This window comes from Trichechus manatus, unplaced genomic scaffold (assembly GCF_000243295.1).
Source record: "Trichechus manatus latirostris isolate Lorelei unplaced genomic scaffold, TriManLat1.0 scaffold00003, whole genome shotgun sequence".
NCBI lineage: Eukaryota > Metazoa > Chordata > Mammalia > Sirenia > Trichechidae > Trichechus > Trichechus manatus.
Genome location: NW_004443939.1, coordinates 4,034,173 through 4,041,227, shown reverse-complemented (window position 1 = coordinate 4,041,227; position 7,055 = coordinate 4,034,173). Strand labels below are relative to the sequence as shown.

The 7,055-nt window shown below is 39.5% G+C and overlaps 1 protein-coding gene across 5 annotated transcripts in view; it reads left to right on the top strand.

Moving 5' to 3' along the window:
* The first annotated feature begins 1,319 nt into the window (after nucleotides 1–1,319).
* The window catches only part of OMA1 (OMA1 zinc metallopeptidase), a 110,084-nt gene continuing 104,348 nt past the window's right edge, over nucleotides 1,320–7,055 (top strand). For 2 of the 5 annotated variants that reach the window (XM_023730534.1, XM_023730544.1), the window contains exon 1: nucleotides 1,321–1,388. The gene's annotated coding sequence lies outside the window, so the exon portion shown is untranslated. Of the gene's footprint in view, nucleotides 1,389–7,055 lie in introns of all 5 variants that reach the window. The other 3 variants (XM_004368988.2, XR_002823962.1, XM_023730529.1) reach the window with 3 other exon arrangements.

The following is a 7,055-nucleotide window of genomic DNA, read 5'->3' as shown; positions in this document are numbered from 1 at the left end:
AGCCTCTAAATCTACCCACCCACCAAAACAAGATAGTAAATCAAAACCAATATTGTATCTGTGGGGATGTAGGGGTTGGTGGACGTTAATGCCACATTTAAAGAACTAAAGAATGCAGGAGTGATGGTCCCCATTATATTTCCATTTTATTTGCCAATTTGGCCCCTTCAGACACCAGATGGATCCAGGAGAAGGATTGTAGACTATCACAGACTTTAACCAAGTAGTATCCCCAATCACAACTCTTGTACTGGCTCTGCCGTTAATTTTGTCCAAAAAGATCTGTACCACCTGGACATCCCATGGAACATCACACTGATTTATTACATTGGCAACATTGTGCTAATTGGACAGGATGATCAAGGGTTGGCTAGGACATTGGAGATCTTGTTAAGACACATGAATTCCAGAGGGTGAGAGATAAGTCCTGTAAAGATTCAGCGACCTGCCACTTCAGTGAAGTTTTTAGGGGTTCAGTGGTCAGGGGACTGCCAGGATATTCCTTTCAAGGTAAAAAGCAAATTATAGATAAGCAAAATAAAAGAAAAAATCACTTATAAACCCTCTAAAAGAGGTACCTAAAATTGATCATAATGTGTATGTACTCCAAGATGGATTTTTATTATGCATAGAATATAAATATAAAATAAACTAAAAAGAGACAATAGTACTTATCACCATCCGATAATCTTGTTTATTTATTTATTTACTTTATTGTCTATCTTCCATCAGTGTAATATAAGCTCCATGGAAGCTGGGTCTTAGTCTTGTTTACTGCTATATCCACGGCACCTAGAATACAGTTGGTGCTCAATAAATACTTTTTTGGTGGAATGAATGAAGCGTACTATACATGTTGTTTTTAGCCAGTTATTTTCAGCTGACTTCCAGGCATTTGAGGTTATACTTCATCTTTCTTAAAATGTGTCACTCCAGAAGTCGTCTGAAAGTAAATCGTTTTCACATTCCAAAGACCACTTCTATCAGAGCAGCTTCAGAACCAAGAAGCATTAATCTTTTGGCAGCCCTCGAGTCTCTTTCCTTTTGGCCAGTACTGTCTTAGAATCAACAGCGAGCACAACCTTTCCTGGATCGTTCTTTAGACAACACAGGTTTTAAGGACTGTTGTTCCTAAGCAAGCAGCCCAGCCCAGGGCCACGTCTTTCCTCTGGCCACCAGGGGGCGCGAGAGCCCCACAGTCCGCTCAAGGCCCGAGGCCCACTGGGAGGACGACTCTGGGCGGGTGTGTTGCTTGCCCGATGTGGGCGGAGCAAAGGGCCTCTAGGCCCGAGCAGAGGGCAGGAAGTGAGGAGGCGGGGCTTTTGGGGTGGTGTGTACGCTTGCGTGTAGGTCCGGACGGAGAAGTCTTCGTATTCGCTACCGCTGTGGTTTGTGCTCGAGTTGATGCTTTTGCACTCCTTTTCCGAGTTGGATCGGGCCAAGGGGAGGGGCAGAATGGGGGAAATGGGCTGGGAAGAACTTCGGGGGCAGCTGGGGTGAGGACTGGTTGGGGTGGGGTGGGGTGGGGTGACGAGGGCGGGGGAAGGGTCGAAGGGGATTGTTCGGTCCGGTGTGGGGACAACCGGGAGTGTTGAGTCGAGGGAGAGGGGTTAGTAGGAGTATGTAACAATTAAGCCTTAGTCTTTCCTCCTTGTACCCCCCCTTGGAGTGAATTGCAGGAAACCATTTTGTGGCCGGACGGGCATTGTAGATTGGCAAAGTTTCTACTTCGTTATTCTTGAGGAAGATAGCTCTCCCTCTTAACCCCCGTCCCCCGCTTGAGCCTTTCCTCCTCATTAGTGGCTTTTTAAAAAGTACTGTTTTTTTTGTTTTTTTTTGTTTTAATTTGTCAAAGAAGCATTCTGTACCTCATTCTGACACTTCCACCTATGGAAAATCGCTTCTCGCAGTTTAAGCCATCTGAATCAGTCTCTCTTTTTTACCTCTTCTCTGTGAAGGTAGTGAAGATAAAAGTTTTCCTGCCTAACTAGGCAATGAAAAGTAGAAAATTTCCTGTCTAAACATTTGTATGGAGTTTTAATAATTTCTTTATAAACTTGTTTACAAAAACCACTTTTTATGACTATGCAAAACGGAGAAACAGTTTTATTGTGCCATGCAATCCTCAACAAGAAATTTTAGTCCAGGGAGATGAAGATACCTCATTTGGAATTCAGGGGTTGATCACCTATAGTGACCAACCAATGCCATGTAACCCTCACTAAAAGGATTTAGGTTCGTATCCATCATTGTCAGTCGTGGTGAAGGGGTACAGTGTGACATTTGGAAGCTTAAGAACCTAGTCTGCTGCCTTCCAATTTATTTTTTTTTAAAAGCCTTCCATCATGTGTGTATTTTGCTCGAATGATTATTTAAAGTACATGTCCTATTTTTGCCAATCTGACAGTTGTTTCCATAGAAACTAGAGAAGAACTAGTCATTTTCAGCAGAGTTGCTAAAACTGTCTTCCAGGCTTCAGCTGTGAGTGCTGCACTTGCTCATTCTGAGATGATACTTAAAGAGTTAAGGATCTGAAATGTTCTTAGAGGCTAACAATCCAAATTGTTTCATTGTCTCACATCATTAATTTAGTAATCTTAGAAGTCTGCCAGCTATGTTTGTTGACCTGCCAAAGTTCTTTGAAGAGAATGTGTCCGCTCTGAGTCTTTCTCTTATGCTGTGTAGTCTGATGATGGGCTCTTTGAGAAATATATAGATTTCTTCCTCTTTCTCAACCCTTTCTTAAGGATAAACCAGGGATTACAAGGCGATTGGAACCCGCCAGCTGCTCTTTTCTTTTCTGAGGGGTGTAAGTAAATCAGTGGTCTGGAGTTGAGGAATTGGTGAAGCAGGTTGGGGGGTTGCCTGGAGAAGTAGGAATAGGCAGCGTTATGAAGGATATGGTTTCCACATGAAGGAGTTTTTTGAAAACCAATAGAAATTACACACAAAAATAGTTGCCTTTTTTGGTTTTGGGACTTATGAAAGTAATATCCTGTAACAATTTAAACAGCACAGAAACATGTAAGATGGAAATAATAAATCCCTCATAACCACTATCCTGCCACCCAAAATAACCACTTTGAATAGTTGAGTGTATCTTTCTTTAGAATTTGTTAGTTTTTTAAAATATAATAATATTTTATCATTACTATTTTTGTGAATTGAGCAGAGATTGTTGTCTGTTTTGTTCTCTGTGGTACCCTAGCACCCAGAATGATGTCTGTCACATAGTAACCAAAAACAAAAAAACAAACCAACCCTGACGTCAAGAGGATTCCCACTCATAGTGACCCAGTGAGAGTAGAACTGCCCCATAAGGTTTTCAAGAAGTGGCTGGTGGATTCAAACTGCCGACCTTTTGGTTAGAAGCTGAGCTCTTAACCACTGCACCACCAGGGCTCCCTGGGCACACAGTAGGCACTCATTAAATATGTAATGAATGAATGAATAGAATGAATAGCTATCATGTAATTCAGAGGTCAAAAACTGAATGAGATCTGGATGTTTGGTCAAGGTGGTTAAAAATTTTTTTTTTTTAATTGGTTGCCAGTATTTTTAAATTGGTAAATTTCATATAAAATCTGAATTTCTGGCTTTCCTTGGAAGTTTTGAAACATTTGGCAATGGTAAGTCATATTCCATTAGATTCTTACTGAGAAGCAGCACCTCCTTAAGATGGACATGGATTTGCATTTACATCTGAATGGCTTTACTGTCTTAGTCACCTGCCTCCATCCTACAGACCTTTGCTGTCCAGTATGTTAACTACTAGTCACGTATGTCCACTGAACTGTAAATTAATAAAAATTAAGCAAATTAAGAATTCTGTTCCTCAGTTGTGCCAGTCATATTTCAAGTGCTCACTAGCCCCATGTAAGGGCTGCTGTATTAAGCAGTGCCGATACAGAACATTTCCATCATTGCAGAAAGTTCTTTTGTACAGTGCTGCTTTAGACATTTGAGTTTGCCACCCCCCTACCCCGTAGAGAGTTTTACAAGTAACACTTATTTTTAAAAATTGAGTATGTTTGTCAGGATCAGATCCACTTCATATTTTAAATGGTTGCATTGTATTTAGCAACATAGGACTTTGTGAATTGTGGGGTTAAGACTGCATTTCTGAATTGCATTTTGGAAAGATTGCTTTATCTTTGGAGTAGGAGTGGTGGTGAAATAAGGCAGAGAGATTAGTTAAGAGGGTGTTCAGTAATCTAGAGGACAAAATGCCATAGGGCCCAGGAAGGGCTTGATTGAGATATTGAGGAGGTAGAATTGACATGATAGATTTAATGTGGGCTGAGATCTTTTGGACGCTCATGTCACTGTAGAGATAATCCAGTATTCTCTGAAATTGATTCCATATTGGGAGTTGGGAAATTTGGCTTTGCAAAGTAAAGAGGGAAACCTCAGCTAGTCCCAATAAACAACATGTATAGTATTAAAACATTATCAACTTGTATATGAAACAAATGTGTAAATGTTGTTTTATACCGTGTAATATCTTGTTAGGTGCTGTGGAAGTGTTCCTTATGTATAACGAAACATTGCCCGGTCCTGCGCCATCCTTACAATCGTTACTGTATTTGAGCCCATTGTTGCAGCCACTGGGTCAGTGCATCTTGTTGAGGGTCTTCCTCTTTTGCACTGACCCTCTAATTCAACCAGGCATCATGTCGTTCTCCAGGAATTGGTCCCTTCTGATAACATGTCCAAAGTAAGTGAGAAAGTCTCACTATCCTTGCTTCTAAGGAGCATTCTGGCTGTACTTCTTCCAAGACAGATTTGTTCACATATTCAGGATTCTTTGCCAACAGCATAATTCAGAGACCTCAGTACTTCTTCAGTCTTTCTGTTCATTGTCCAGCTTTCGCATGCACATGAGGTGGTTGAAAATACCAAGGCTTCGATCAGGTGCACTTTCATCCTCAAAGTGACATCTTTGCTTTTTAACATCTTGAAAAGGTCTTTTGCAACAGATTTGTCCAGTGCAATATGTTGTTTGATTTCTTGACTGCTGCTTCCATGGGCGTTGATTGTGTATCCAAGGAAAATGAAATGTAATCTGTTAGAGATCATTGATTTGCAAGATACGAAAACACGTTGAAAAGGTGAAATTATTTTAGGGATAAGTAGAGAGCTTGTGAAGCTGAGTTAGAGGTAGGAAGTACACGGTCTCTTGGGAACAGGGAAGTTTTAGTCTCTTCTGTCTCTTTCTTTCTGGCTATTTGGTCATTTTACCTTCTCTCCACACGTATGTTCCATTGCTGTTTTTGTAGATTCACTTCTTTTACAAAACTTTTAGTTTGCAGTTCTTGCTTGCGTGTTGCTTTGTGCTGCTGTAGCACGAACTTGTGCACGTCCTTATATTCCTGTGCCTGATTCTGTCTTACCAAAATCTCTACGGTGTTAGCTATCTACCCTTAACTCTGGTCAGTGGCAATGGTCACTAGGTACAGGCATGGCAGTCTAGGCCCAGTCTAGGATGCACGATGCACTTATAAAAAGGGGTCATGGTTGGGCAAGAACCCGAACCTTGTCTACTACAGCAAATTAGCAGATTTAAAGTAAAGGAAAGAGAGGGTTTGTGTTGTTTTTACAGTTTGACTTGTTAATGAAAGATTTTATATATTTAAACCTTAAGTACTTCTCCATTTGAAACCATTTTTTTTTCCTAATTTTTTGTCTTTCTACATCTGCCCACATAGCATAAAAAATAATAGTTGCCTTCCTGAGTGTTTCTATTTCTCATAAAGTTTCTTTTTTTTAGTTTCATACAGTACATAGCACTTAATGCAGAACTGTATTTTGTTATCCCCTAATATTTTTACTTGGGTTCATTATTGCTCCTCAACTCTGTGAGGGCAAGGACTACATTTTATGCTGTCTATCTGTAGCTCCCATACCACTATGAAGAACCTTGCTAGCCACTCAAATAATTTAAAAAAAATATTGTATTTTTGGAGAGAGAATACACAGCAAAACAGGCTGCTATTCAACAATTTCTGCACATAATGTTCAGTGACATTGATTGCATTCTTCAGTTTATGTCATTCTCATTATTTCCATTCTAGTTGTTCTACTTCCAGTAATTTAGTTTCACTGCTCCTCAAACTTCTCATCTATGCTTCAGAGAAACTTTTCTACATTTGGTCCCACATAGGTAATTTTTAAAAGAGTGCAGTTCTCGATAGAAACTGTAGTTTTTGAGCTAACCTGCTATTTAGTTAAAAGGTGTTTTCAGGGCATAGTTTCTGTTCAGTGTTTAAAGAGTATCTCAAGCCAATACTCTCAGGGATTCCTCCAGTCTCATTGGGTCCAGTAAGTGTGGACTCTTTGATAGTTTGAAGTTCTGCTCCACATTTTTCTCCTCTTTCTATCAGAATACATCTGTTGTGACCCTCATCAAAACATTAGGTAATGGTAGCTGGGCACCGTCTAGTTCTTCTGGTCTCAAGGTAGAGGAAGCTATGGTTCAGGGAGACAATTAGTATTGTATTCCGGTTCCTTCCCTGATTCTTGGATCAAATACTAATTTTGAAATTATTTCCTGGCTTAAATTGTTTTACTTCTTTTCAACTTCGTTCAGAAAAGAAGATGAAAACGAGTGTCTTGTTAATAATGTGAAACTAGTATATATTCGTGTTCTCCACTAATTTTAAATTGAAAATAATTCAGAAAGTGTTACCTTGGAGTTAGTGTTTACTTAGTATGCCCTTTATTCACACTATAATAGTGCGAAGGCAGAATGTGTGAACTATATAAAAAATCTGATTAATTTTCGAATAATTTTATATGTAGGTAATACTTTTATTAAAACAAGCATCTTTCTAGATAATATTGTATTAGTCAAGGTTGAATTAGGTTTATTTCTTTTCTCCTCAACTTTTATTATGATTTTGAAACATTCAGAAAAATTAAAAAAAAATTAATGAACACATGTATACCCACCACTTAGATACAATCAATGACTTAATGTTTTACTATGTTGGCTTTCTGTCTCTGTCTCTCTCTGTCTTCCCCCAACCCTTTCCCTCTCTCTCCCTCCCCACCTC